Below are 21,064 nucleotides of genomic sequence, written 5' to 3' on the forward strand. Positions count from 1 at the left end.
GTTACCTTAAGTTGTACCCAGGAGACTAGGATCCGAACTAAATTGGTTAATCGGACAAATGTGATAAGGAGGAAAACCCCGAGGACCCGAGCAGATTGTTACAAGCTTCCGAATGCTGTATTTACCAAAATCGGAAGATTCCATGGAATAGGATGGTGTGAATACGATGAGAGGCAAACGCTACAAGTCCCGGCAACTGAACAATATTTTGAAATAATATGCCAGAATGTTACAAACACAACTACCATGGAACAATGGCAGACAATCTGGGGACCTAGTTTGTTGGAAACTTATAGTTATATAGGAACAGTTCAATGGTGTATTCATTGGAAGGGACGGAAAAATCAAACTTACTCAAAGACCTATCAAGGACAGGATAGTTGGAGGAAAGATGCACCTAGGATGACCAATTGGAATTGCACTGAGGTCTTCACTTGTGACAGCCCAAGTGAGTCTGTGAGTCTACTGCCGGTAAAGGTACTTTTGAGATTTGGCTGTGAATGTAGGGGATATAACCACATGATAAAAGACAAAAATACAGAAGGAGAGTTAAACTGTAAAACTACATCAATCCGAGCTCCAGGAAATTTAGTTTGGGTAATGGGTCATGGACATTGGACCACTCATATGCCGGTAGATGGTCCAACTACACAAATTACTTTAGGAGTTCCAACTCTTTGTCCTTTCTGGAAATCGACAAAATTGACGGCCTCAGAAATACAAATAAGACATAAGCGAGATATAAGTCAGGAAATTGGGGACCTAGGGTTAGAAGAAGGGGAAGATTGGCATGAACCTTCTTCAGGAATTAAATTTGGGTGGGTATTAGAATCTCTCTTTGCACAAATATCATCATATCGAAACAGGGAAATGTTGTACAAATTGTTGGGACAAACAGAAAGGTTAGCGGCTGTGACTAAGAAGGGATTCAAGGACTTAAATCTGCAGTTACAAGCTACGTCTAGAATGACTATTCAAAATCGGATGGCTCTAGATATGATATTGTTGAAGGAGCATGGCGTATGTGGATATCTGCATGGTAGAGACGACCATTGCTGCATTCACATCCCGAATGTTACACAAGAAGTAGAAAAGGATATAAGTCAATTAGAACAGATTCAAGGAAAGGTGAATGATATTCAGAAAGAGGCAGAACACAATTGGGTTGGAGAACTGTTCAGCTCCCTGGGAATTCGGATGTCCGGATGGATATCCTCAATTGTACAATATGGAATCATGATTGTTATAATCATTTTAGTTGCCTTAATAGTATATAAGTGTCTTTTAGGAATGATTGTCAAAGAAGGTCAACATACTCGGCGAATAATGAAGGCGATAATGCGAAGAGAAGTCCTGGCAGAACCAGCCGTTCCACCTCCTGCTTATCGCGAAACAGCGACATGAATTGTTGAGCATCCTTGCGAACCCAGAAGAAGCTCGAAGGATGCTCAAAAGGGGGGACTTGTTACAAAAAGGATAGGATATTGGATTTTAGAAGTAGTAAGGCTAAGGCTCTGCTAGGCTGTAAGGCCTCAGGTGTAGAAATAGTTCTCTGAGGAAACAGGAATGGAATGTACTGGGTGGGGAGGTTAGGAATAGTGAATTAGCTGGGCATGGTGAACCTGTTAGTGAATTAGCTGGGCATGGTGAACCTGTCTAAAAGTAAATTGTTCTGGGTTGATATATGTTGCATGCAAGGGGGATTTCAGTGGTAGGAGCTCGTTGAGCATTATCTAAGACTAGACAACCATGAAGATATATGGCTTAGGGTATGATTATCAATTGTTAATCCTTGTGATATATGTTTTACTTTGAAGATTAAATCTTGTATGTGTGCCAATGTTTGAAACTGTATAAAGAGCTGAGTGAAACGATAGGCCTTTGGGAAGCCTGATTTGGGACACTAGTCCCCAGGTCCCCGGGCCCTGAATAAAGCACCGCATAAACTGACTCTCTGTTGGTTTGTGTTTGTGGTCGGTGGGCAACAGTGGGAGGATCTTTTTCCTGGTTGGTGGGCATTCGGCAACCTTTTCGTCTCCATGCAGAGCTGGTCTGGTTTTGGGGAGGTCCTGTATTTGACTCGGGAGAGTTTTTGTGGGTGTTTGTAGGAGCAGTGTTTGTAGGGCTTAAGTATGGTTTTATATTTTTTCCTGGGAACCACTTCAGGCCAGATGGTAGCTGGACACAGGCGTAGCCTCTCCCCCAGGTAATCAACTGGAAAGGCCCAGAGACCTGGTGTGATTCTGGGTCCTTCACCAGTACTGGTGGTTCCTCTGTGAGCTTAGCTTGGGTTGAATTTGAGAAGTGGCAGAGTATTGGGGGGTCAGGCTCTGATGAGGTACCATTTAGGAAGTTAATGACATAGAGCCTTACAGAGTCTTTCGACAGGAGACAAGATTTCTGTTTCTCTCCATTGCTGGTTGAGGACTCTTTTAAGGGTTTGGTGGGTCCTTTCTACGATGGATTGTCCTGTGGGATTGCTAGGTATGCCTGTCTTGTGTTTTATTCCCCATTGGTTGAAGAAATCTTTTAACTTACGAGAGGTGTAGGCAGGCCCATTATCTGTTTTGATTTCTTCAGGGACTCCCAGGGTGGCAAAGGCAAGGAGAAAATGCTTGATGACTTGGATGGCGTCTTCCCCTGCATGGGCTGACTCAAACACTGTCCCAGAAAATGTGTCAACTGACACATGCACATATTTGGATCTCTCAAAGGATGGGGTTATATCAGTTTGCCACAATTGGCAGCTGTTCAGACGGTGGGGGTTGACTCCAGTGCCAATAGATTGTATTTGGTAGTTCTGGCAGTTTGGGCATGTTGCGATGATAGCTTTTGCTTGATCTTTTGAGAGCTTGAACATTCTGACGAGGGCAGGAATGTTTTGGTGAAAAAATGCATGTGACAACTTTGCCTGGGCAAAGATGTCGGGGACATTTGCAGTCTCTGCTGGCATGGCCAGTGCATCTGCTCTCCTGTTCCCTTCGGCAATGGGACCAGGGAGGTCAGTGTGTGGCCTCACATGCATATTGTAGTAAGGCTGTTTTCTGTGGGGGATTAAATGAATTAATGTAGAAACCAATTGGTATAATTTTTGGTTGGAGACCTCCTTTAGAATAGCATGTTCAGCCCTCATAGCTATGCCAGCGACATAAGCCGAATCTGTGACCAAATTAAAAGGCTCATCTTTAAACTTCTCAAAGGCTCTGACAACAGCTGCTAACTCCGCAATCTGTAGAGATCCCTCTACTATTTGGATATCAGACTCAGACTCCCATTTTTGAGTATTGGGTTGCCTCCACGTCATGACAGACCGATGGTACCAGTCAGACCCATCGGTAAAGACGGTCAGAGCTTTGAGGGGTTTTCTGCTTTGGATTAATTTTGGAATCAATTTAAAGGCTGCATCATGGTAGAAAAATCTATGTTTTGGCATGTGGATGGAAATTTGGCCTGTGTAGCTATCTAGGGCTAACTGGAGGCTCTCATTGGTCTGGAGCAACTGCTTCAGATCTTCAGTGGTCAATGGCAAGTATATGCATGTGAACTCACACCCTGCAAGAGAGCGGAGATGAGTTCTGGCCTTTTTTATTAAATGTGCCATTACTTCTTGGAAGGTGGTTAGTGTCTTTGTAGGTTGATGGCTTGTGAAGACCCATTCAAGTATCAGCAAAGGGTTTCTGAGTTGAGGGTCCCATTGGAAGATCAGTCCGTGTAAACGGGGAGCCTTACCCAGAACTGCAAACTGGAGAGGCAGGCTGGGTTTGACGTGATGGGCTTGGCGTGAAGACAGGGCTTCCTGGACTTTGGTGATGGTATCTCGGGCTTCAGGCGTGAGGGCATTTGGAGAGTCCAAGTCTCCACTGCCGTAGAGGAGGTTGAAGAGGGGAGTGAGGTCTTCTGTTGTGACTCCCAGTAGGGGCCGTATCCAATTTATGGATCCGCACAAGCTGTGTAAGTCCCTTAGGGTTTTGGGATCTTCTTTGATGGCAAGTTGCTGGAGTATGATGGTTCTCTCACGGATCTGGAGGCTGAGGTAAGTCCAGGGGCTGGAGTGCTGCACTTTGTCCTCACGAATCTCGAACCCTGCTTCTTCTATGGCTTCAATTGTCTTTTTAAGAGTTCTGTCCAAATAAGTTTTTTTCTGATGCACAGATTAGGATGTCATCCATATAGTGGTAGATGATTGCTTCTGGGAATAGGCTCCTGATGGGGGACAGAATGTGGGCGACGTACCACTGGCAGATGGTTGGGCTGTTCTTCATGCCTTGTGGGAGGATGAGTGTTACAGCGGGGACTCTGTAACACAATGCATCAAACCAGGAGGCCCCCAGAAAGAAGTATATATATGGACGAATTCTTAGTAGATGTTTCAGAGATGTTTATTTCTCCAGCCGCATGGCCGGAGCTCTGCCGAGGAACTCTCACAGTCTGGACTGAGGGTCCTTGCCCACGCAGGAAACACAAACCAACCAATGGGAAACGAGGCTGACCAGGGGCAGGGAAACCCCATGTCTGTCCCCTCAGGGCCCCTCTCCCAGGGCTACATGGGAGGGGGAGGAGACCCCGACATTTATTTTTAACAAAAGAGATGTAAAACTTGACATTGAAAACAACAAGGACAGTTTCAAAACAAAATAAGCCACGCTCCTGAGTCTTTAAATGTCCAAACAGATTCCCTGGAACATCTTAGGGCTGACAGAAGGGAGACAGAACTCTCTGAGCATGCTTTGTGGGGAAACTGAGGCAGGAGAGGGTTTAATTTCTTCCCTCCCCCTTGTCATCCCCCACTCGGCATTGGAAAGGGATATTTGGGGAAACAATTGGCAAAGGTATGGTTTTGTGAGGGAAACCATGGATGAAAAAAATGGATTGGGAATACACTGATGAGCCAATGGTATCTTCTGAGTGGGGCTTGTTCGTTAAGGGAGGGGATGGAGAAGGCGAACCGTGATGCGTCCTGAGGATGGAGCAGTGTAGGAACCCAGAGTGCCGAGAATATTTCTCTGCCTGTTTTTAAGGGTTCTTACCTCCCTGAACAACACTGTTTTAGCCTCCAACCTTGGAAAAAAATTACCAACAGTCAGACAAGAACTAGAAAATACGGTGGTGTGAATTAGGTTATAGACTACTATGTAAGATTGTCACAGAGTGAAAAATTTAGAGGTTTTGGGCTTCTCTTTGTAGTAAATAGATAAGAGTAAAACATATCAAAATGGAGGATTGTTGTTCTTCTCTTAACCTTTTTCTCCTTCTACTGCTCCATATTCTGCAGTAAAAGTAGTTTGGAATGATTGGATAGAAAATTCCGCAGTTCCTAGTCGTGTTACTGAATAATTGATAGGAAAGTGAAAATATTGTACGTTTTTAGTAAATATTGGTTAAAATATCTTTAAAAGCTGTGTAAATCTTGATAATAGAGCTCACTCCTGCTTTTCTGTCTTCTATGCTGTACCTGGGTCACACTAGTGGCTCTGTTCCTCTGATAAGATTTAATAAACAACTATCTAAAAGCATTGAAACTCAAGGAAAAGTCTCAGTTTATCTTTGAAACTCCTTGCAAGGACTTTCAGCAAATTCTCTCCTATCAGGAGGGACTTGATTTACGGCACGGTTCAGTGTCAGAGCGGGATGTTAAAGAAACAGTCTTTAATGTCTATGATGGCAAGCATCCAGTCTCGGGGCAGCATCGATGGTGATGGCAGGCCGGGTTTGAGGGGGCCCATGTCTTCAATGACCTCATTGATCTTTCGTAGGTCATGGAGTAGTCTCCATTTGTCCTTGCTGGGCTTTTTCAGCACAAAGGCAGGGGAATTCCAAGGGCTTGTGGTCTCAGTGATGTGACCTTTGGCGAGTTGCTCTTCCACCAGGGCTTCCAGCACACTGAGTTTTTCTTCTTCAAGGGGCCACTGCCACTTTGGGTTTTCAGTCTCCCAGGTGAGCCGGGGAGTAGATGGCAGCGCACGTTTCTCAGTGGGCCCAGTCAGAAATCCTGGCTGGGAATGGTGAGGGTGGCACCCCACTGGGATAGAAGGTCTCTGCCCCATAGGGTGATGGGGGATCTTACCACGAATAGTTAGGTGGTCGCTATCTTGCCCTTGGGTCCTTCAATGACAACACTTCGTTTGCTTCTCGTGGATGCTGCAACTCCACCAATCCCGGAGATCATACCTGCCACTGGCTCCAGTTCCCAATTCCCTGGCCACTCGGAGCAGGGGATGATGGTGCCATAGGTTAGCAAGCATAGTCCCAGAAGGGATATCCTTGCTAAGGGGTGCTTACAGCTTCCTCTGGGACCTGATAGAACCTATCAGCTGGCCAGTTTGAATATGGACAATTCTTTAAGCCACTTAAGGTTGTGACCGCCTCTGTGATGCACACTTAAGAATAGACAAACTCCCTCCCCAAGCTCTCTCTCGTTTCCGGTGCTGGCACAGGTGGCTGCAGGCCCCGTGCGGGGGCCAGCGGGCCCGGCCAGGCCCTACTTGGGCCAGGCCGGGCCGGGCCATGGCCATCCTGGAGCCATGGGCCTGTTCCAGCCGTGGAACCCCCCCCCACTGCCTTGCCGTGAGCGGCCAGAGAGGCTCGGAACCCCCCCTCTCCACTTCGGCCAAGATTTCAGCAAAGCAGCACCTCTGTCTGGCAGAGGTCAGGTGACCAACTGCGATAAGCCACATTCCAGCTGCAAGGCCAAGGTGAGATTAACCCTTTTATTGCTGTGAAGAGCTGAAAACCTGAGGGAAGAGAGAGAGAAGAGATGCTTAAAGCTGAAAGTCTGTTGTGAAGCTATGATATACCAGAGTATCCCGTTGTAATTTCATGAAGATATGGGGGGTGGAGTGTTCAACTCGTAAGCAATAAGCAGATGCTGCCGCAGCTATAATTTCATGAGAAGTTTGGACAGAGAGAGATGAACCAGATGAACCAGATGAGGACTTTTGCTCCAAAGAGGAAAGGAGAAAAACCTCAATTCCTAGAGATGTTCCCAGAGATAGTTCTAATGATGAAGATGAGGAAGACCTTTTGCTCCCAGGGAAGGAGAAGGGCCTCTGTTTCTTTGTTTCTGAACAGCTCAACCTTAAAATTGTACCCCAGAAACATTTCAAGAGTGGACCCTCGAAAGCAGTTGCAGGAAAAGCTGCAAGTCGGGGGAAGGGACTCACATCGCAAGCAGAGAGACTCCTCTTCCTAAATGGACTGAACAATATTTGGAAGTGGGCGGCTGTCTCGGTGTGATACTGTTTTCATAGCACGAGCAAAAAGAGACTTCTCTTTCTAAATGGACTGAACAAGGTTATTATGGAAGTGGTAAACAGACTGAACATCTTAAGGGTTGTCTTTTTCCATTGTCAGTGGGAGAAGGGAGGAAGGTGGGGGGAGGAGGAGAGTTCTGAAGGTGGTATAATTTTTTTTCTTTTCTTCTTTCAGGTCTGTTAATAAACTTCTTTATATTCATTCAAGTTGGTGCCTGCTTTGCATTTCTCCTAATTCTTATCTCACAGAAGATAAACAGTAATGAGTATTTTAGACCAAACCACTACACTAAATTGGTGTTTCCGCCCGGTTACAAACCCAACCCGCCACAGATGGTCACGTCTGCTCTGGTGTCCAGCATCCCTGGGCGGTAGACCCTCTCTCCTTTACAGAACAAGCTACACTCGATGGTTGGTTTGTTTGAGCCCACAATCTCTATCCACATTGCTGTTGGATTGAGAGGGATCTGTTCTGGGCGGTTCTGTGGAAGTAAAAAAGCTTGTGCAATCGGTGTTCCCTGTGGGAGAGAGAAAGGTGTGTCCGTGCAGCAAAGCTGGATGAGAATCTCTTGTCCAGGGTGCACTGTTTGTATCTCAGGTAATACAAAGAGTTGTTCTGGACCATGGAGGGTATCGCTTAGGATAAGAATGTCCCAAGGGCCGTTCTGCGGTCCATACTTTCCTGTGGGGATACAATCAAAACACTTGTCAACAAAGTTAAAGGGTAGTGATGTTACCAGCTGACGTCTGGTTCCCATGGGTAGCGCTCCGTGTGTTGGATCCTTCTCATGTGTTCCGGGATCGCCTGGGATGATGGTGCCGGGTGAGGTCCAGTTGTCTGCTCTCAGTGACTCAATGTGGAGTTTGCAGCCGGGGCAGGATAGTATGGCCTTTGATTTGTTATCCGAGCACGGGGCCTTGACACCGCGCTCTGGTAGAAGTTTTTTGAATGCTGCTGGTGCTGTTGCTGTCTCTGGTGCCTTTGGTAGGCGGCACTACGGTCCTGGGCAGGTGACCTCTGTGGGCAGTCCTTTATAAAGTGTCCAAGTTCGCCACAATAGAAACAGCGGGCATTCTCCTTAGACACTGCTGCAGCAAATGCACCGGAAACCCTGTCTGTGATGCCCTTTACAACTGCTTGGGTCATTGTGTTTTCTGTGGATGTGTATCTAGTACAGCTTTCTATCATTTGTTTTATTGTGGGTTCTGTGTCCATAGGTAGGGCCCTCAAGATATTCTTACATTGTTCGTTAGCATTTGCCATGGCAAGTTTACCCAAAAGTTCCTTTCATCCATCCGGACTCTCTATCTGTTTCTCTAAGCTAGCTTTTAAATGATCAACAGACTGAATGAAGCTTTCATTTGCTGACTGATGTTAGAGAAATATTGTGTAGGAACAGAATCATCAGGGGTAAGAAACAGTGATGTCTTAGCTGCAATAGCTATGTCTTGTAATGCTAGTTCAGGTAAGGTTGTAGCTTGATCTAGGGGTTTTTGGAGGTCACCTTCTCCAGCCAGTTGTTCTATTGTCCAATCTGTCTGATTTGCATCTTTAGCATAAGTGTCAGATAATGTTTTTAAATGTCTTTTCCAATGCCTTTCCCATAACATATATTCGGCAGGGGAAAGGATGCAATTAATAATGTTTTTAATATCATGTGGTACTAACGTATAGGCAGAGAAGGTGGCTTCCAATAAGTTTCTAAAGAAATGTGACCCTCTCCCATGTTCTTCTGCTGCCTTGCAAAGCTCTTTGACTTCTTTGTATGGGATAGGTTCCCATGTTTTTGTAGTTGATGGACCACCCCTCCTCCCTTTCCCTATAATGACTGGAAAGGCTGAGATTTTCTGGGCTAACTCCCAATCTCCCTCCCGGTTCGCCTCCCTTTGTGTCTGTGCCCATCGATCCTCAGATTCAGAGTCAGAGCTGCTGCTACTGTAATCTGAAAATGAGGGCTTAGCTGTAGCAGGGCGGGGCTGGGCTACAGGGGGCGCAGCACGGCATTTTTGAAATGCCGGCTTTGCTTTAGCCAGGGCAGGGGTAGTGGGGGGTTGGGGGTGTTTTGAGGGATGGGAAGGGGGTCTGTTGTGGCAGCATGGGGGTGGAGAGGCTGTGCAGCAGCAGGTAGTTTGAGGGGAGGTCGGGTTGCAGGTGGTGCCGGTTTCGCAATTCTGTGTGGAGTCAGCATGGGCTGTAAGAGGGTGTGGGGGGGCAGTGGGCTCTAGCACAGCAGCGGAGGAGATGGGGATTGCGCAAGAACCCGTGGTGGGGTGGTGGAGGGGGGGGGGTGTAGGGAGAGGGGCATTAGTAGCAGGGATTGTGCAAGATGCAGCTGGGGGGGGGAGAGAGGGGATCTGCTGGCGCCTGCCAGGGTGTCAGGGCCATTGGCAGTGGAGTGAGGGGGGAGGGAGATTCCACTCCTAGGGCGGTAGCCTGGGGCAGTGCCACAGATAGCTGGCTCCTGCCAGCGGCGAGAGGAGCAGATGCTGGCGGGGACGTGACGCTTGTTCCGTGCCGCACAGTGCGTGCGCGGGGCGCTGCAGGACCAGCCCTGTGTTGTACCTTGCCTGCTGCGTGGGTGCAGGGAGGGGCAGCGGCGGCAGGGCAGCTTGCTGGGGTGGGACTGCTGCACTGGGATGGGGGGGCCAGGGCCGCGGGGAGCAAGGATGCGGTGGGGTGGGACGCAGTGGGGTGGGGGGGGTCAGAGGCACCGTGAGCTGGTGCAAGAGGGGGAAGGGTGGTATTGTGCGTGGAGGATTGCGAAATACCAGGGACGGGGGGAGATGGGGCTCGGGGCAGCTCAGAGGCATCCATCCCAGGGAGGGGGGATAGGTATGGGATGGATCCCGCACGCGCTGCCTGGGGGGTGGCAGCGGGACCGAGGGGGCGAGCGGGGGGGTTTGGGTATGGGACAACTGTTGGAAATAGGGGATCGAAATCGGAAAGTGGGGAGGCTGGCGCCCCAGCCAGGCCAGGGCCGGGGTGGCAGGCAGGGTCCGCGCTCTGGCTGGCCATTGCTGGAGGCAGAGAGGGGGAGTGGGAGGGAGGAAGGGCAGAGAACGGGTTTGTCTGAGGGGGCGGTTTCGCACGACACATTTTAACCAATAAATGAAATAAAGGGATGAATTTGGAAACAGAGAGGTTTCCCGTGGCTTGAGAGGAATAGAGTTTCTTCCCCACTTTGTCCCAGAATGGATCAGAAAGGACAGAGTCTGTGGTAGCATCAGTAAAATTTTGAGATATCCAATTACTGAAAGATTTAAGATTTTTCTTAGAAAGAACACCTTTAGAGAATTTAAAGTCGGATTTTAAGAGAGGGGTTAGAAGAAACGGGGTATGGGTCTCTCTCAGATTGGGAAAGGCTGGGTTTAGTTTGCCTATTTCCCATCTTAGTTCCTCCCTCAGAAGAAAAAAGAAAAAAAAACCCAAAAATTACTTTAAGTTGCGTGCAAGAAAGAGGAGGAGAGCCCCAAATTTAAACTTACAAATCCCGTTTTCTGGTGAGGTTGGCTCCTAGAAAGGTCTGCTGGGGGGTGGTCTGGCAGTTCGATCCTCAGGGACTTCTGTCCTAGGTGGGGGGCGAGGGTCTCAAACTATCCCTGTCCAAAAGGCCTGCTAAAATGTAGGTCTGTCTTCAGAGGATCAGCACACAAACGGCTGGTTCTGTCTTGGCGTGGTCAAGACGCAGCTCAGGCCAGGAGTCCGAGGTCCGGGGTCCAATGGCTGTTCGGGCACCAGTTATTACAGCTGGTGAAGGGGTCTACAGTAGCTCTGACCCCAGAAGAGGTGACCAGTCCGGGGAGATGGTCCCAAAAGGAATCGCCTTCCCGAGGCCCGGTGTCTTCCCTCAGCTGCTAGCTAGGAGGGCCCGTGCAGAGACTGTCAGCTCTTTAGCGATTGTCAGCTCGTGATTTCAGCTCAGCTTTGCAGGGCAGCCTCCAGGCCAAGCCAGACCAGAGAGAGACGAGAGGCTAGAGTAGCTGGTTCCCCAAGAGGTAGCTTTATTATCCGTACTCCGGCGAAGGGGAGCTATGGGAGAGCATCTCCAACTCGCAGGGGCCAGAGGGCTAGCTTTTATAGGGATACAGGGGATGGGTAAAAGCCAATGGGTTACAAAGGATCTGCATAGGGTCTCCTAGAGGATTCTGGGTCTGACTTTTCTTGCCGTGACTAAAGAAGTGGTTGTCTTTCCAGGGAGTCCTGCTGGGCGATTATGCAATCTCAGCAGAGATCCCTCCAGGGCAGTGGCTGGGCATACCCTACAGCTACCCACGGTAAAAGCCGGGAGACTGCTACCCTTTTTCCTTTACTCTAGATAGTAATTTGAGAATCACAATTTTCCTCAAATTACATATACGATCATTTTTGGCATGCCAATTTGTGTTCCAAATTACTCTTTAAACCTTGGAGTATCGTAATGTTTGGGGTGACAGTAGTAAGCTGGCTTAAGCTACAAGGACCCCCTCAAAGGCGTGAGGGGATAAGTGAAGGCTGGGGAGAAGAGGGAGGGGTTGGAACAGGAAGGTAGTGTAACAGACAGTCCAAAGATCCCTCATCTGCCTCACGATCATCGCCGAGAACAGAGACTGAGCACAGGCGTCCTGGCCTGGCTGAGGTGGGATGTCTGCCGAGTGTTGCCTACGGGTCTGCCCGCTGGGAACTGGTACGCATTCCTGAGGAAAATTAGTGCAGGTAACAATGGACTGCGCCGTTCTTGCTGCCCAGGCGGGAAGGACTGCGCTGAAGCGGAAAGGAACGACCTGTCCTGCACACCTGTCCTGCACACCGGTCTTGTGCGTCTGTCCTGTACCTGTTTCCCAAAGCAACGGACTCCACAACAATGGCTGTAAATTTCCCAACCTCTTGGCCAGTTGCCCCTCGCTTCTGAAAAGGACTATAAAGGGACTTTCTGAAATAACCAAGTCGGAGAGATCTCCCCCACGGAAAGAAGACGAATCTATTGGCGGAAGACCACGAGGACTTCGTCTCATCCGTTGGTAGCTATTGCCCCCCCCCCTCTTTTTCTTCCTCCCTACTTTGTGTGTCTCTCTCTCTCTCTTTCTCTCTTCTATTGCATTACTGTGTTGTGGGCACTTAATAAAGGTGCACTGTTTTGATTTAAACTGAAATTTCTTGTGTCCTTTTTACACTCTGAGATCTATAAACGAACCATCACGACCCCCGCTTGCATTAGCGGATCGTGACAGGTAGGTATATAGGTGAGTGGGTGTCTTGGGGTGACCTTATGATGTGTATCCCATATCACTGCCCTATGCCCAGAAATTAATTCTTGTGCCTTTCTATGCCTTTAAACTGAGCCTGAGAGGGGGAAGGACAAACTGAGCAAAACTTTTTCAAAGCAGTTTGCAGCTTGTTCAAGGTCACACAGAGATAGAGACTTTTTTCAGCTGCGGCAGGAGAGCGGGAGGGAAGGGAAGCACCCGGCTTGCTTTTCTTTCCAGCCAGCTTTTGGCAGTTTTTTTTTCCACAGCTCTTTTTCCTTCGGAGAGTTGAACTTTTGTTTTCCTGCTACTTCATTTTTTTTTTCCTTTCCTCTCTGCTGGATGGTTTCAACATCAGAATACGTCGGGAGGACTTTCCACTGAGCCCTTGGCCCTGGAGGTGGGCCCACCACCCTGTCCCAGCTCCAAGGAGGGGGACAGTCAGATCTACAGAAGGACTCTGAAATTTTCCCAGGTTTCTCTAGGCAGGGCGAGGGGTTTTATTATTTAGCATTATTTTCCTTTTTCTGTGTGTTTGTTAAATAAATAGTTTTTATCTCTTTCACTTTCCTTTGAGGAAAATTTATTTTTCCCGAACCTGGTGGGGGAGGGGTGGTTGTGCCTTCTCTCAGGGGATATATTTCTAAATTTGACCAAACCGGCACAGTGGGGTTTAAGAATAACTGGGTGTCATGGGTAAGCAAAGCATAGTCTCAGAAGTGATGTTCTTGCAAAGGGGTGCTTACAGCTTCCTCTGTGACCTGACAGAACCTATCAGATGGCCAGTTTGAATATGGACAATTTTTTAAGCCACATAAAATTGTGACCGCCTCTGTGATCCACACTTAAGAATAGACAAACCCCGGGCAGAGCCCTCTCTCTCATTTCCGGCACTGGGACAGGTGGCTATGGGCGCCGTGTGGGGACCAGCAGGACCTGCCCAGGCCCTGCTTGGGCCAGGCCGGGCCGGGACACAGTCATCCTGGAGTCGTGCGGCCCTCTTCCACCCGTGGCCCCCCCAGAGCCCTGCTACATGCAGACGGAGCGGCTCGGCTCCCCCTCTACCGCGCAGCCAAGGTTCAGCCGAAAGCTGCCCACCACTGCCCAGCAAAGATCATGTGACCAACAGCGATAAGCAACATTCACGATGCAAGGCCTGGGTGAGATTAACCCTTTTAGTGCTGTGAAGTGCTGAAAACCTGAGGGAGGAGAAAGAGGAGATGCTTAAAGCTGAAATTCTGTTGTAAAGCTATGATGTATCAGAGTACCCATTGTAATTTCATGAAGGCATGGGGGGTGGAGCGTTCAACTTGTACTTGTGAGCAAAAGCACCTGCACTGAGATAGGCAGATGCTGAAGCAGCTGTAATTTGATGAGAAGTTTGAACAGGGAGAGATGGAAGCAATGAGGAATTTTACTCCACATGGAAAGGGGAAAACCTCTGTTCCAAGAGATGTTCCCAGAGATAGTCCTAGAGATGAAGATGAGGAGGACCCTTTGCTCCCAGGGAAGGAGGAGGGCCTCTGTTCTTAGAGATGAAATGCTCCCAGAGATGGGTGAAGAGAACTTTTGTTTCTGAACGGTTTAACCTTAAAATTGTACCCCAGTAATTCAAGATTGGACCCTCGAAAGCAGTTGTGGGAAAAGCTGCAAGTCGGGGGAAGGGACTCACATGCGAGCAGAGAACCAACCTGGGCGGCTGTCTCATTGTGATAATGTTTTCATAGCATGGGCAAGAGAGACTCCTCTTCCTAAATGGACTGAACAAGGTTATTATGGAAGTGGTAAACAGACTGAAGATCTCAAGGGTTGTCTTTTTACATTGTCACTGGGAGAAGGGAGAAAGGTGGGGGGGAGGAGAAGTGTTCTGAAGGTGTGGTATGATTTTTTTTTTTTTCCTTTTTTCCCCCTTTTCGGTCTGTTAATAAACTTCTTTATATTCTTTCAAGTTTGGTGCCTGCTTTGCTTTTCTCCTAATTCTTATCTCACAGAAGGTAAACAGTAATGAGTATTTTGGACCAAACCACTACACTGGGGGGTAACTTGTTATTTATAACAGCGTTGGTCAGACATATGTCTGGCCAATGGTTTGCATTTTGTCAAGTAGAGTTCTTCTTGGAGCTACGCTTTGTCTGTGACCGGGTGACGTGTCATGGTTTAGTATAGTTTGGGTTTTTAGTAAAGAGGACTTCAGCCAAGGAAGTGATTCTCTTGCAAAGAGGTGCTTACAGCTTCCTCTATGACCTGAAAGAACCAATCAACTGGCTAGTTTGAATATTGGCAACTTTTTTAAGCCACTTAAGAAGCTTAACATGCCTCTCTGATCCACATTTAAGAACGAACAGAGCCCGGGAAAGCCTCTCTTGCTTCTGGCTTTCGGACAGGTAACTAGGGGGCCTGTGGAGTGCCGCTGTGGGGTTTGGCCAGGCCAGGAGACAGCCATCCTGGAGCCGTCCAGCCCTGTTCCACCTGCAGCCCTGCTCCATGCAGGCGGCCCTGCGGCACGGCTCGGCCAGTATTACTGTATCCCACAGCCATAGGGAGGAGAGGAGAGAGATCCAGCAGGCAGGAATTGTGCAGGAAGATTGATTTATTTAATTATTTTACAAACTCTTTTATAGACTTTTTTCTTCATAGTCTTATTGGACAAAGGATCAGCCATCCCCTGGGTTGATTGGCCAAAATCCTAAAACATCCATTGTCAGAATATTTTTCTACTGTACCATAAAGTAAGCTTTGCAAGGTCTCAGGTGTTAATAGTTTATAGAACTCTGCAAATATCTTCGTGAGAGAGAAAAGTATCTCACGGGCTTAAAAAGAAGCAAGAAAAATTCTTTCTAGCGGCAATATTTGTATCAACAGGCCAGCCCCCCCCAGTGAGGCCAAAAATTCATCTGAGGCTGCTGCATCTGAGGCCGCCACCTGGCAAAGATCATGTGACCAAGAGCGATAAGCAAACTCCAGCTGCAAGGCCTGGGTGAGATTAACCCTTTTAGTGTTGTAAGTTTCCTCCAGAACTGAAGAAGCCTGCAGACATCAATCCTCTCCCGAGTCAGAGGAAGAGGGAAGGTGAAGGCAAGTGAAGAAAACACCATAAAGACACCAAAGTCAGTGAAGAAGTGTACTAGTTTGAAAACAAACCAGTGGGAGGCACCAAGTCAGAATAACAATTTAATGGGGGAAATTAAAGAAAAGGAAAAAAACTAAAAGAAAACACTGGTTCAAACTGACAGAGTCAAGATACAACCTGAGTCCCTGTTAGGCAGGGTGGTGGTAGCAGTCTGGTAGGATGGTGGTAGCAGTCCTCTGAAGCAGTGATCCTGTAGAGAAAAAAAAGGTCTTCTCTTCCTCAGAAGGTCCGGTGGTGGCTGTGTAGCTCCTGTCCTCTGGAAATCCAGTGGAGAAGGGATGTCTCTGGTGTTCAGTCTCAGATTATATCCACGATGGGATGCTTGGTTCCTCCCTCTGGGTGGAGCATCTCACAATGGTGTAATGAGTCATGAGGCCAAGTGTTAATTAGGCTCATTAACAGAAGATAGTCCAGAGGGAGTTATCTCTGAGTCATGTGGCAGGACAATGATGGGCCATTAACAGCAAGATAGTCTGGGGGGAGGAGGCAAGGAAACACGGCCCCACCTGATTTCAACGGCTCATGAGGATGGCCCAACTGCATGGCTCGAAGGAAAGTGAAAAACCTGTGCTAATTACATTTTGGGTTGAATTTACTCATTCTGTGTTGGGGTAAAATAGTCATCATGTTGGTTGAGTTCATAACGTTTCTCTGGCTTGATATATTCATGTATTTCTGGTCTGTAGGCTTGTTTAAGGTACTAGTGCCTTTCTGGTCCCTAGGCTTATTTGCCTATCCACAACTTAGTTCGATCTTATCCTTGATAAGGAATTTTTGCAGAGCAGGGACACGAATTCAGATTTCTATTTTGCTGTGCTCGGTGATAATGATTTATACGAAGTTGACAGAGTTACAGGCAGCTGTTGGAAGTTTGTAGGATAAGTGGTTTCTCAGTCCTAACCCCAGTCCTAGCTTCGGTAGCCTGTTTTGGGAATTTATTAGTAATTGCACCCAGATTGTTAGAGGAGGAGGAGTCGGGGTTTCCCTTCCCTTTAAATTTGATAGGTTTTCTTTTGAGAATGTTCAGTTTCCCCTGGATGTTAAAGAGCTCACCTTCCTGGTATTTAATCTGGTAAGCTTCCTCTATGTGGTTCGCAGCTTGTCTAGAATGAGAGCTCAGATTTCCAGGGTGTCTGATGAGACACCTGACCCAGAGGTGGAACATCCTGAGTGGTGTGGGGAATGGGAGGATATAGGCCAAATCTTGAAGAAATTCTCTGACCCAATGGTTTGCGAGTTTCCCCCTGAACAAGTTCAGAAACCAGCTGAGGTGGGAAAATATCTGAAAGAGAAATACAATGACAATTCCAATGAGAACAAGCTCCTTGCAATATGTTGGGCTTTGGCACATGCCTATCGCACACTGCAGCAGGTAATGGTAGAGGGGCAGGAAGATCAATCAGCAAAGCCTGCAGATACCCCAGTCACTCAGGCTGCAGATAAACCAGACAGCAAGCCCAAACCAGATGGAGAGTCTAAGCCATTGACAGTGGCTTCTGTCACGAAGAGGAAACACACAACCAAGACTGATCGCCCAGTGAAAGATGAGGATGATGCAGGGGAAGGAACCTCAAAGCCATCAACTGACTCAGGCACAGAAACCATTAATGAGTCATTGTCTATAAAGGACCTTCACAGCTTAAGAAAGGACTACACCCGACGGTCCAATGAATCCATAATAAGTTGGATGGTCTGTATTTGGGATGCGGCAGGTGATGATGTGATGCTGGATGGTGCTGAAGCGAGGCATTTGAGATCCCTGTCACATGATCCAGTGATCGACCAAGTGATGATAAGGGGGGCTGACTCTGCCAGTCGCTGGAGACTGGTTTTGACAGGTGTGATTGAAAGACATCTGTGCGGAGATGATCTCTACATGCAGCAAACCCCGTGGAAGACCATAGAACAAGGGATCCAGTGCCTGAGAGAACTAGGGGTGGTAGAGATTATCTTCACAGATGACCCAGGATTGAGGAGCCCAGACCGGGTCAGAGTTAGTCCATTCATGTGGCGAAAACTCATACGGCTTTGGCCACAAGAATATGCTTCTGCTTTAGCAATAATGAAACCAAACTACGGTGCAAATGAGACTGTGCAGGATATGGCAGTGAAGCTCCGAGCATATGCAGATTCGGTGCATGGCCCAACACATGCAAGAATTGCAGCTGTGGAAACACGTATGCAGAAAATGGAAGGTACGATGGAGAAGAGTCTCCAGGAGATTAAAGAGTGCCTTCTCCAAATCTCGGCACTACAGGTCAGAGATTCTGATACCAAACGCGGATATTCCCCAGAGAGAAGGAACATCTCATGAAGTGAGCTGTGGAAATTCCAGTGAGACAGTGGGGAAGATGTGAAGAGGCGGGATGGACAACCCACCTCTGCTCTGGCAGCACGAGTGCATGAATTGAAGTAGCGCAAGTCTCAGAAAGGAGGATCTACCAAAAAGAAAGCAGCTCCAGTTGCCTGTAGCCAAACTGCCGGAAATGATGGAAAAGACTATGGCATGTCCAATTCCCATGAAGGAACCTCTAAGATACAGGCCAAGGGAAAGAAGGATAACCAGGCATAGAGGGGCCCTGCCTCTAGCCAGGTAGAGGTCAGGGAAAACCGTGGTTTTTTTGGACTGTGTGGATTCGTTGGCCTGGTACATCAGAACCACAAAAATATGATGCCTTGGTTGACACTGGTGCGCAGTGTACAATAATTCCATCTCAACATGTGTGGGTAGAATCTGTTTGTATTTCTGGTGCGACAGGTGGATCACAAAATTTGACCTTGGTGGAAGCTGAGGTGAGCCTGACTGGAAATGAGTGGAAGAAACATCTCATTGTGACAGGTCCAGAGGCCCCGTGCATTTTGGGCATAGACTTCCTCCGAAGCGGGTAGTTCAGAGACCCAAAGGGACTCAAGTGGGCTTTTGGAATAGCTGCTGTGGAGACAGAGGCCATTAAGCATTTGAACACTTTGCCTGGACTATCAGAGAACCCATCTGCAGTCGGCTTTCTGAAGGTGGAAGAACAAAGAGTACCAATTGCTACCTCAACAGTGCATCGCCGACAGTACCAGACAAGTCGAGATGCTGTGATTCCCATCCACAAGAAGATCCGTGAGCTGGAGAGCCAAGGGGTGATCAGCAAGACCCACTCACCCTTCAATAGTCCGATTTGGCCTGTACTCAAATCTGAAGGAGAATGGAGATTGACTGTGGACTATCGTGCCGTGAATGAGGTGACTCCACCATTGTGCGCTGTCGTGCCGGGCATGTTGGAGCTCCAGTACGAGCTGGAGTCCAAAGCAGCGAAGTGGTATGCCACTATTGTCATTGACAATGCATTCTTCTCCATTCCTTTGGCAGCAGAGTGCAGGCCTGAGTTTGCCTTCACCTGGAGGGGCGTGCAGTATATTGGAATCAACTGCCCCAGGGGTGGAAGCACAGTCCCACCATCTGCCATGGACTGATCCAGACTGCACTAGAGAAGGGTGAGGCTCCAGAATATTTGCAGCGCATTGATGACATCACTGTGCAGGGGAACATCACAAGAGAAGTGTTTGAGAAAGGAGAGAAAATCATCCAAATTCTCCTGGAAGCTGGATTTGCCATCAAGAAGAGCAGTCAAGGGACCTGCCCGAGAGATCCAGTTCCTGGGAGTGAAATGGCAAGATGGACGGCATCAGATTCCCACTGAGGTCATCAATAAGATCACTGCGATGTTTCCACCAACCAACAAAAAGGAGACGCAAGCTTTCCTAGGTGCCATAGGCTTTTGGAGGATGCATATTCCTGAGTACAGCCAGATTGTGAATCCTCTCTACCTGCTTACCTGCAAGAACGATTTCCATTGGGGCCCTGAAGAGCAACAAGCTTTTGCCCAGATCAAGCAGGAAATCACTCATGTCGTAGCCCTTGGCCCAGTCAGGACAGGACCCAAAGTGAAGAATGTGCTCTACTCTGCAGCCGGGAACAATAGCCTGTCCTGGAGCCTTTGGCAGAAGGTGTCTGGTGAGACTCGAGGTCGACCACTGGGATTCTGGAGCCGAAGCTAGAGAGGGTCTGAAGCCAACTACACCCCAACAGAGAAGGAAATCATGGCAGCCTATGAAGGAATCCAAGCCGCCTCAGAGGTAATCGGCACTGAGGCACAACTTCTCCTGGCTCCCCGACTACTGGTGCTGGGGTGGATGTTCAAAGCAGAGGTTCCCTCTACTCACCATGCCACCAATGCCACATGGAGCAAGTGGATTGCTCTCATCACACAGCGCGCCCATATCAGGAAACTGAATTGCCCTGGGATTTTGGAAATAATCACAAATTAGCCTAAGGGTGAAAACTTTGGTCTCACTGATGAAGAACAACAAGTGACACTTGCAGAAGAAGCTCCACCGTACAACCAACTGCCATCAGAAGACACACACTACGCTCTTTTCACCGACGGTTCTTGTCGCATCATAGGGATGAAACAAAAGTGGAAAGCAGCCGTATGGAGTCCCACACGACGGGTTGCAGAAGCTACTGAAGGAGAAGATGGATCAAGCCAACTCACTGAACTCAGAGCTGTTCAACTAGCCCTGGACATTGCTGAAAGAGAGAAGTGGCCAAAGCTCTACCTCTACACTGATTCGTGGATGGTAGCCAATGCTCTGTAGGGATGGCTGGAAAAGTGGGAAAAAGCTAATTGACAGCGTAGGGGAAAACCAATCTGGGCTGCTGAAGAGTGGAAAGACATCGCTGTCCGGGTAGGAAAGCTAGTTGTGAAAGTCCGCCATGTAGATGCCCATGTCCCCAAGAGTAGGGCTAATGAGGAACACCAAAACAACCAGCAGGTAGATCAGGCTGCAAAGATAGAAGTGTCACAGGTAGACTCGGACTGGAAACACAAGGGAGAGTTGTTCCTAGCTCGATGAGCCCATGATGCCTCAGGCCATCAAGGCAGAGATGCCACCTATAAGTGGGCACGAGATCGAGGGGTGGATCTAACCATGGACAGTATCTCTCAGGTTATCCATGACTGTGAGACATGCGCTGCAGTCAAGCAGGCCAAGCGGGTGAAGCCCCTGTGGTATGGTGGGCGGTGGTCCAAATACAAGTATGGGGAGGCCTGGCAGTTTGATTACATCACACTGTGTCTGGGTTGCAGTGTGTTCTATTACCACCCTCATGAGCCGTTGAAATCAGGTGGGGCAGTGTTTCCTTGCCTCCTCCCCCCAGACTATCTTGCTGTTAATGGCCCATCATTGTCCTGCCACATGACTCAGAGATAACTCCCTCTGGACTATCTTCTGTTAATGAGCCTTATCAACACTTGGCCTCATGACTCATTACCCCATTGTGAGATGCTCCACCCAGAGGGAGGAACCAAGCATCCCATCGTGGATATAATCTGGGACTCTGAGCACCAGAGACACCCTTTCCACTGGATTTCCAGAGGACAGGAGCTACACAGCCACCACTGGACTTTCT

Source organism: Aphelocoma coerulescens (genome assembly GCF_041296385.1).
Source record: "Aphelocoma coerulescens isolate FSJ_1873_10779 chromosome W unlocalized genomic scaffold, UR_Acoe_1.0 ChrW_unloc_scaf_1, whole genome shotgun sequence".
Taxonomy (NCBI): domain Eukaryota; kingdom Metazoa; phylum Chordata; class Aves; order Passeriformes; family Corvidae; genus Aphelocoma; species Aphelocoma coerulescens.